This window comes from Brassica napus, chromosome C8 (genome assembly GCF_020379485.1).
Source record: "Brassica napus cultivar Da-Ae chromosome C8, Da-Ae, whole genome shotgun sequence".
Lineage (NCBI taxonomy): Eukaryota > Viridiplantae > Streptophyta > Magnoliopsida > Brassicales > Brassicaceae > Brassica > Brassica napus.
The window spans coordinates 37,542,787-37,551,996 of record NC_063451.1 but is presented as its reverse complement, the minus strand read 5'-3'; the positions used below and the strand labels follow the sequence as shown (position 1 = coordinate 37,551,996).

Genomic DNA, 9,210 nt, shown 5'->3' with positions numbered 1-9,210 from the left:
TCAAGAGAGTTGTTGTTGAGCGTTAAATTGACCTGTTTTAATGAAAGCAGAACTTGCAGTTGTGGAACTTTTTGTAGAGGAAGAGGTTGGTTGCCGAGATCTAGGAGTTGTCTGTTGTGGAACTTTTGGATCCCATGCGTATATAATTTAGTAAACTAAGCTCTCCTCTACCACTTGTCGGTCATGGAAGATTTGATTCAGATCAGAATCTGAAGATCGTGCATGTCCACCACTAAACCAATTAAATAAACATCACACCCCCACAAGAATATAAAACTACGCATCCATGTATAAATTACAAAAAAAAAAAAACATTCATATAATAACAACAACAAACAAACCATAAATGACACAACAATCCAACAACTTCAAGCCAAATAATATTATAATTTGAAATTCTTAGAAAAAAATGTATTAATTATTCTTACTTTAGATTTCTTCGACTATATCAAAGTGAAATAAAAATCAAAAAAATAAATATAAATCATTACATTTTTTCACTTTTTGTTTTCACATGAAAAGAACGTTAGTAGTTCTTTCAACTAAAACCAACAAAATTTAATTTACAATATGATCTTCGGAAAAAAATTACCATGTTCAGTTTAAAGAAATTATTAAATATTCTATAAAATCAAATAAATTTAAATATTAAATAATTTTATTGTATTCTCACCAGCCCGTAGGACGGACCAACCTCTAGTAACAACAGCAATGGAAATATTTGAGCATTGGAGGTATTGACAGGTGAAAAAGACATTTCAGTATTAACACTGTTATTCTTACTAGTAGTGAGTCAAGATGCTAAATCCCACTATAACATAAGGTCCATCTAGAAAACACATGGCGCATATAAGTAATAGGCTCACTAATTAAGTGGAATTCATAATAACCCAAACCCTGCAATTCAATTTAGCCCTTTTTTTTTTGAAAGAATGTTAAATTAATTCAAACAAAAAAACTGTTTTACACTTTGTGTTACATTGGAATAGAAATTTTCTTAACTTGAAAGCTAATCAAAACATGTGCTTTAAGTAGCTATCGAATTGCAAACCATTTGGCCAATCCTCCCATGTGCGCCTTATCACGGATGGATGAGAGCCTGTTGCGAACAATCTTGTCCACCATTTGAATGATCTGTTCCGATGTCATTGGCCTTTCGCCATGCTTACGCTGGTTTCGTTCCCTCCATATGGCATATAGAGTAGCTTGGAACACATATCTGACTAGGAATAATTCAGTCTTGTCTCTGTTATTTTCCACCAGTAGTAATATGTCTCTGTCGGTATAGCTCGCAGCCAGCAGCTTCTGAGCTAGACCTTTCCAAACTCTCCCTGAAAAATTGCAGGCAAAGAACAGATGATTTCTTGACTCCACCGAATCATTACAGAACACACACACGCTGGAGTTGTTGATGTTCCATTGCTGAACTCTGTCTCCTGTTGCAAGCCTGTTGAGAATTGCAAGCCAAGCCATGAAAGAGTATTTAGGTGTATTAAAAGCAAACCAGAGTCCAGAACTCCAGTTCACTTTTGGCTGAGGCACTCGTATCAATCTCCCAGTCTCCTTGGAGTTAAAGACCAATTTGTACTTGTCTCCTCTTCTCCACAGCTTAATATCTTCTCCTTCCAACAGACCTCTCTCTTTCATACGCTGAATGTGATCCTCTATGTCATTTAGCGTCTCCACTCTATGCCTTCGTCGACGATGCGTTTTGATGACCGTGTCTACCGTTGCATCCAGTCTTATGCCCATGTCAATACAGCCTCTACTGCCTGTGATGTCAAATAATCTTCCAGCCGGAGTCCAGATGTCGAACCAGAAAGAAGTTGCTTCCCCATTTCGTATCTCAGATTTCAAAAAAGTTTTTGCAACATCCCTATACTTCAAGAGTTTCTTCCATATCCATGAACCCACTGTGGAGCTCTCCTTAACTGTCCACATAGAACCCTTTCGTATCAGATAATTCTTAACCCATTTAACCCATAGGGACGATGGGGAAGAAACAAGCCTCCAAAGTAGTTTCAGACTCGCCACTTTATTTGCTTCAGCTATCGATTTCAAACCCAACCCACCTTCTTCTTTTGGTCTGCAACAATCTTTCCATGAGACTTTCGCCTTTTTTGTATTCAGCTCAGGTCCCGACCACAGAAAAGCTGCACACAGACTATCTATTTCCTGAACACATTTTTTTGGTAATCTAAATGCGGAGATCCAGAAGTTTGTCAAGCTATGAATTACAGATCCTATCAATTGGAGCAAGCCAGCAAATGATAGAAATCTATTGTTCCATGAGCTTATGCGCGATCTGACCTTCTCAATAAGTGGGGTATAGTCGGCCACCGACATTTGTTTTGTCATCAGAGGCAGACCAAGTTAACGAACTGGTAATGTACCCGCCGCAAAGGAGAAGTGCTCAAGAATTTCTCTTTCCTCTGTATCATTGACTCCAGCAAGGTAGAGTGTTGATTTTTCCATACTTATTTCAGACCCGACAAATCTGCAAATTGCCGAAAGACCTCAAGCATACCCTCTACAGATCGCTTCTTCCCATCAGAGAACACAAGAACATCATCTGCAAAACATAAATGTGTGAGTCTCAAACCTTGGCAGTAAGGATGGAAGCCAAACTGTCTAGATATGGCTGCATTATCAAGCATCCGAGATAGTACTTGCATACAAATGACAAACAAGTACGGAGACAACGAACAACCCTGTATTAGCCCTCTTTTGCTATTAAAATAGCCAGCCAATTCACCATTAACTTGAACAGAGAAAGAGGCTAGCGTGATACACTTCTCAATCCATGTAATGTATTTTCCTGGAAACCCCAACGCCTTCAAAGTTCCCAAGAGGAAAGGCCACTGCACTGTGTCGAAAGCCTTTGATATATCGATTTTAAGCGCACAGCGGGATGAGACAGAATCCTTGTGATACTTTTTAACCAGTTCCGAAGCTAGGAGGACATTCTCCATCAACAACCCATCCTTTACAAATGCAGATTGACTCGGGGAGATGAATTTCGGTAGCACTCTTTTTAGCCTATTTGCCAACAGCTTGGAGATTATTTTGTATAAAACATTACAGCAGGAGATCAGCCTATAATCTTTGAACCTTATGGCCTCATCTTTTTTAGGAATAAATGCCAAGATTGTGGAGTTAACTCCCTTTGGTAAGAAACCAAATTCAAAAAAAGAAGTTACTGCTATCACCACTTCCGTACCAACAATTGGCCATGCTGCTTTGTAAAACTCACACGTGTAACCATCAGGGCCTGGTGATTTATTTCGTGCCATCTTAAAAACAACTTCCTTTATTTCATCTGCAGTGACTTCCTTCGCTAGCATTGTCAGATCCAGTTCTTCACATTCAAAGTTCAGAATCTCCTTCAATGCCTCCACAGAGATACCCTGGTAATCCAATGTTTGATGCGCGAGAAACCCATTAAAATAATTAACTGCTTCGGTCTTTATGTCCTCCTGAGTAGTTACTGTTGATCCATCCTCTCTTTGAATCTCTCGGATAGTATTCCTGACTTCCCGAGTCTTTGCCGCATTATGAAAGTGTTTGTTATTACCATCACCCACACATAGCCAATGTAGCTTTGCTTTTTGACTTAAGACCTTTTCCTCGATTGATGATAGACGAGACCAGCGCTCATAGAGCATTTTTTCAGCGGCTAAGTGAGCTTGAGATGGCGTAGACAAAGTCCTTTGTTGGCTAGCACAAAGCTGTTCAAAGACCTCTTTCGTACGTCGTGTGATATCTCCTACATGAGCTCTACTCAAGCTTCGTAGAGCAGGCTTGAGCTCTTTAAGCTTTTTTGATAGCCTAAAAATGGCAGAGGTGGAATTGTATATCGCAGGAGTCTCAGCCCAAAACCTTTCTACAAGAGGAAGGAATTCCGGTGACTCCACCACTGCATTGACAAATTTGAAAGGCCGTTTTGGCTTCAGTTCTCCAGAGTTAATTTGTATCCTACACCTCAAGTGATCCGAGCATCCTCCCGCTTCAAAAACACAGTGAGACTGAGGGAAAGATTGCATCCACACAGAATTCATCAAGGTTCTATCCAGCTTCTTGCATATCAGCTCAAAATCTCTCTTGTTTGTCCACGTAAATTTAGGACCATGGTAGCTCATGTCAATCATTGAACAATATTGTACCACTTCTTGAAACTCTCTCATTCCCGGAGTTACCAGCGGAGAACTAGTATGTCCTGAATGTTCTTCAATATCCAAAGTTTCATTGAAATCCGCCATTACAATCCAGGGCTTATTCCTTATCATAGGAGAGTCTTGGTGATTTTTGAGATCCTCCCAAAGAAGACTTCTTTCTTCTTCTCGGTTAGCAGCATACACAAAAGAACATATGAATTCATCTTGAGCTCCCTCCAGCAAGACAGAACATGTGATCATTTGTGAACTCTTGAAACAAGGTGTAACCCTCACCTTAGGGCTCCAGACCACCCATATTTTTCCCAATCTACTATGTTCATAGTTAGATAGCATAGACCAGTTTCTAAATACAGAGGAAGCAATCCGATCAGCCCTGCTCTCTCTGACTCTTGTTTCCAAAATACAACCAAACTGTAGAGTGTTTTTCTTGATCCATTCCCGGATTACTGTATGTTTATTAGGCTTGTTTAATCCGCGAATATTCCAGGAAAAACACGACATTAATGATTCTTTTTGAGGGACTTTTTATTCAAGAAGCTGGACGCATCCGTTGCTTTTTGAACAGCTGAGTTGGATAAAATACTGTGGTTGTCTTTAGAGCTGCGAGGAAGAGAAGGTCTGAGAGGAGCCGTATCTCTACCTTTTGTCACCGTGGCAACCACCTTTTGTGAAGTTCCCTCCTTTGGAGTTTCCAGTAATTTCTCAATATCCTCTGTGTTTTTAACCAATCCTACTTTCTCCGTACCTTCCGGAGGTATAGTAAGCTGGGTTTCCTTCTCCTGGATCTCCTCGACTCCAAGATTCTTTAGCTCCTCTCTCAGGGACGTCTGTGTTTCCGTAGTCTCCTCTACTGACTTCTCAACTTCCTCCAAATCCCCTTTCTCTGCCTCTTCCATTCTTTCAACGATTTCACCATCCTCTTCATCAAAACTTAGCACCGAAAAACGTGAGTTTGAGAGAATAGAATCATGTTCCTGCTCAATATCTTTCCCCCTTTTTTCTGCAGATCGACCAACCTTTCCAGGTGATACAGTCTTCCACTCATACTCAAGCACTTTCTTGACCTCATTTTCCTTTTCCATGTTCTCAGTTTGATCAGCACAAGTTTCATCCACAGCTTGCACATCATGATCCTCCCCTACCTCTACACCTTTTTCTTGAATCACAGCCTCCTCTACTGCATTTTGTGACATATTTTCATCTCTACTATTCTCCTTCACCGCACATGTTTGAACTGAATGTCCCCATTTTCCACACCGTGTGCACTTTGTAGGCAACCATGGATAAGAGTATTCAACTCTTGCTTCCTTGCCTTGAACTTTAAAAGTTACTACTCGTGGAAGCTCCTTGGTAAGATCTGCATTGACAAATATCTTTGCAACTTTGAAATCCACACACTGTGCTGTTTCTGGGTGCAACCGATCCGGAATCCCTACTGGGCTAGACAAGAAACTGAGACCCTTCCATGAAAACATGTTCATGGGAACTTTGCGCATATGAACCCACAAAGGTACTGACGTTTGTTCTGGTTGTACTTCCTCCGCGAATAGCACCCATTTTGACATGACCGCCGGAACGCCGGCAAGGTTCCACATACCCCGTTTAAGTATCCGTTTGCGCATCTCCGGATTGATGATCCAGAACTTCATAGTTGTAGCATTGAGAACATACACTTCAACCATCTTAGACTTATCAGTTACCCATATCTTGTTGACGATGGCGTGAACCTTTCCTACACGAGGAGCTTTTTCTAGGAATTTCCCGATCAAAAAATCCTCCCACAAAGGTGAAGGATCATGGAAAACTTCATCTGGAACCAACACTGAATCTACCCCATCAGTTTTGGTGATTTCCACTTCGTACTTTTTCAAAGATCTTTGCTCTTGTGCGACATTAACCCATGAGCGAGTTAGAACTGGTGTTGTGGACGTCTGTGAACTTGTTGGGAACCCTTCCCTCTGCTCCGAGACAGCCAAGTTTTCTGTCGGAGGCATCGGCGGCGACGGAAAAAAGCTGCCTTGGTGAAGCGGCTACCGAAAACCCTAATCGCCAATAAATCACCCTCAGACAAGTTTCCTTTTCTCTAACCCCTAATCGCTCTCGATTAGCCCATTTCTACTAACACAATTTAGGGTTTCTGTTTTCTGACTTGAGAAAGAGATCGAAGACGTCATGGTTAAATACGTCACATGATTTTTTTTTTCATAACAAGAAAATTATTGTCAGATTTACAGAGTTTGATTTTGTAATCAGATGATGGTACAGTTTGTAGTTAGCGAAGATGATGGTATAGTTTGTAGTTAGCGCTTTGTTGGTTGAATATGTTCCACTTACAAAGAAAAGGACAACTTGACTAGTAACCAAATTGCTTTTGATTCGTAGTCGAACAGATCTGACCGGATGCGTAAAGTAAGACTATCCATCGTTTATAAGTCGTGAGCGAACGTAGAATAGGTTATAATGCTCTTGTAATAATTTCGCCGACTCATATACTTAGATCTACACTAAGAATTTGATAGTGATCGGGAGTTCAATCTAGGAAAAGTAAACGATGTGGGCAACGATATCTTTAGAACACAACGATGTAATCAGTTTCCGGTAGGCAAAAATGGACTTTTATTGATGAATAAGATCGAATACAATGAGTAAAACAGGATCGAACGTTACAACCAGATCGTTAAGAGAAAAGATTTAAAGATGGATGAAAACAAGGTCGAAGTATGGGTGTCGCTCTCTCTAGGGTTTTCAACGTGTCCTTTCCTTATGCGTCGATCTCTTATTATAACGGGCTGCTCCCATGATCTTTGCAACTGTTCCGCGATCTCTGGATCATCGAAGTCTCCTTCTTGAGCTTGCGTGCTCGCTATGGACTTTAACTCTTCGATATCCCATTAACGTATTGGCCAAAATTGGGTCCAGCATTTATCCCCAGCCTCTTTTGGTTTGAACGAAATGAAAAGCGGTGGTTTGCTTTAATCTTGATTTCGTCGCTTGGTAACCGGTACGATTTTGGTTCAAATTTAATGATAAACTTTGGAGACCGTTGTTTGGCGTGTTTTTATTCTTGCGCGCAACGGCTATATCAGCCGCCGCTAAGGCGAGTCCTAGGTCATCATTATCCTTCTCGAGAATGGCGATAGAGCCATTAGGGTGGCTATAAATACGCAAGGGATTTCTTTTTTTGTCTCAATTCCGATTCTTCTTCTTCATTTATTTTTTACTATTGCTTTGGGATTTCCTGATCATTGAACCTAAGATGTCTTCATCATCAGTTTTCCTCATCTGACGACAACGACCGACGATCTCGAGGATCTCTACACGGTGTATAGAGTCGACCGCGCCGTCGTCCTTGACTTGGCTTATGCGTCTGAGACTCCCGAGACCGTTCGAGGAGGATATTGCGGAGCTTGTCTTTCTTTCTTCCAATCTTGCGGTCTTACTTTCCCGATTTCAGAGCCTATCCTTGAGATCTTGGCAGAGCTTGGTTTATCGCTCACTTAAATCCTCCCGAACTTTCTTAGGCATCTTATAGTGCTCTTGGTTAGAGCTAGGGAGGAAGGTCTTTCCTTCGGTCTTGGTGAGTCATGTCACCTTGTTCTAGTGAAGCGGAACAAGCAGAGTCCCAGAAGTTTCCTCGTGTCTCCGCGTCCGGGTCGCCAAGTTATTGAGGACGTCCCTTACCGCGATGAGAACTGGCGCGAACAATTTTTTGTTTTGAAGGTGGATCGAGCATCCATGGGCAACTTCGATTTCTCTCGACTTCCCCGGAATAGGGCTGAGAATATATGTTAGTTCTTTCTTGATCTTTAATGTCGATCTTTTTCCTTTGGGGGATTTGCGATTCAAATATTTGTTTTCCATTAATTGTTTCAGCTCATTCCGGGAGTTCTTTGATATCGGACGAGATTCGGGGTTTGATCGGAGTTCTCTAGGGAGGTCGTTCGAACTGGTCATTGTTTGACCAGTCCCGAATTCGAGCTGCTTTCACCATGCCAGGTGGAACAAACAGTGCCTCACCGGTTATTGTCAGCTCTGAAGATGAGGCGGAGCGTTCTCAGGAAGTCATTGCGACTTCGTCCATCCAAGCTCAGTCTTTGGACTGATTGGCCAGACAGTTTATAAGGAGTTCATCATTTCGTACTTCCGGGTTAGCGTCGAGGAGCAGAGCTTCTGATAGACTTTCCTTGATTTCGATTCGGGATTCCAATGACGAAGATGCTCCTGGGGAGCGACGATCTCCTGTCTCGTTGAGCCCCGGCTTGGAAGACGAAGTCGTCACCGCGACGTCGTTCGTCGAAGGCTGCCTTGCGCGGTCCATCCTGTTCTAGACGAGTATCGACCGTCCGGGGGCTTGTTTCTGAAGGTGATGATCCTTTGTTTGCGGCTCAGGACGATCTGATCTCTCTCGCTGGTTGCATGAGATCTGCGGGTTGACGCCTCCCGTCCCTTACTTCTCCGACCAAGAAGGAGGCTTGCGCCAAAGTGGCGGTCGCGAGCTCTAATGTCTGTTTCTTGCTTTCTTTCCTTCTAGAAGATGCTTTGAGGTTCTTATTTGTCAGCTTCGTCTTATTTAGGTTATGGAAGCCTTCAACGAGTATGTTGTAGTGATGGAGGATCGCGTTGAGGTTTCTCGGAATGACAAGGAGATCGAGAGCATTGGTTCTGAGATAAAGAGACTTTCGGCGGAGCTCGAAACCACCAAGCGCAAGGGAAAAATGGATGCTAAAAAGATCAAGGCCTTGACCGATGACTGGAAGAGGACTTGTCAGGAGAATGCGACTCTCACGGCCCAGGTCGTCGCTCAGAGGGCCCAAATTGCAGCGCTCGAGGTCGAGAGGGATCGAGGTGTCCGTAGTGCTTCTCGTGTCGCTCGTCGTGACGTCGCAGGACGATATCGAGAGATCCTAGAGTCTTTGAAGGAGAAATGGATGAACAGAAAGAAGGAGGCACTGGATGAGATCCAGTTGCAAGAGGCGGTTGCCAACATCGATCTTCTGAACCAACTCAAGGATGGGGGCTTAACCGTGGATGCTGA

The 9,210-nt window shown here is 42.5% G+C and overlaps 1 pseudogene; it reads right to left on the bottom strand.

Moving 5' to 3' along the window:
• Window positions 1-964: 964 nt before the first annotated feature.
• On the bottom strand, window positions 965-4,259 carry LOC111209039 (annotated as a pseudogene).
• Between the last annotated feature and the right edge of the window lie 4,951 nt (window positions 4,260-9,210).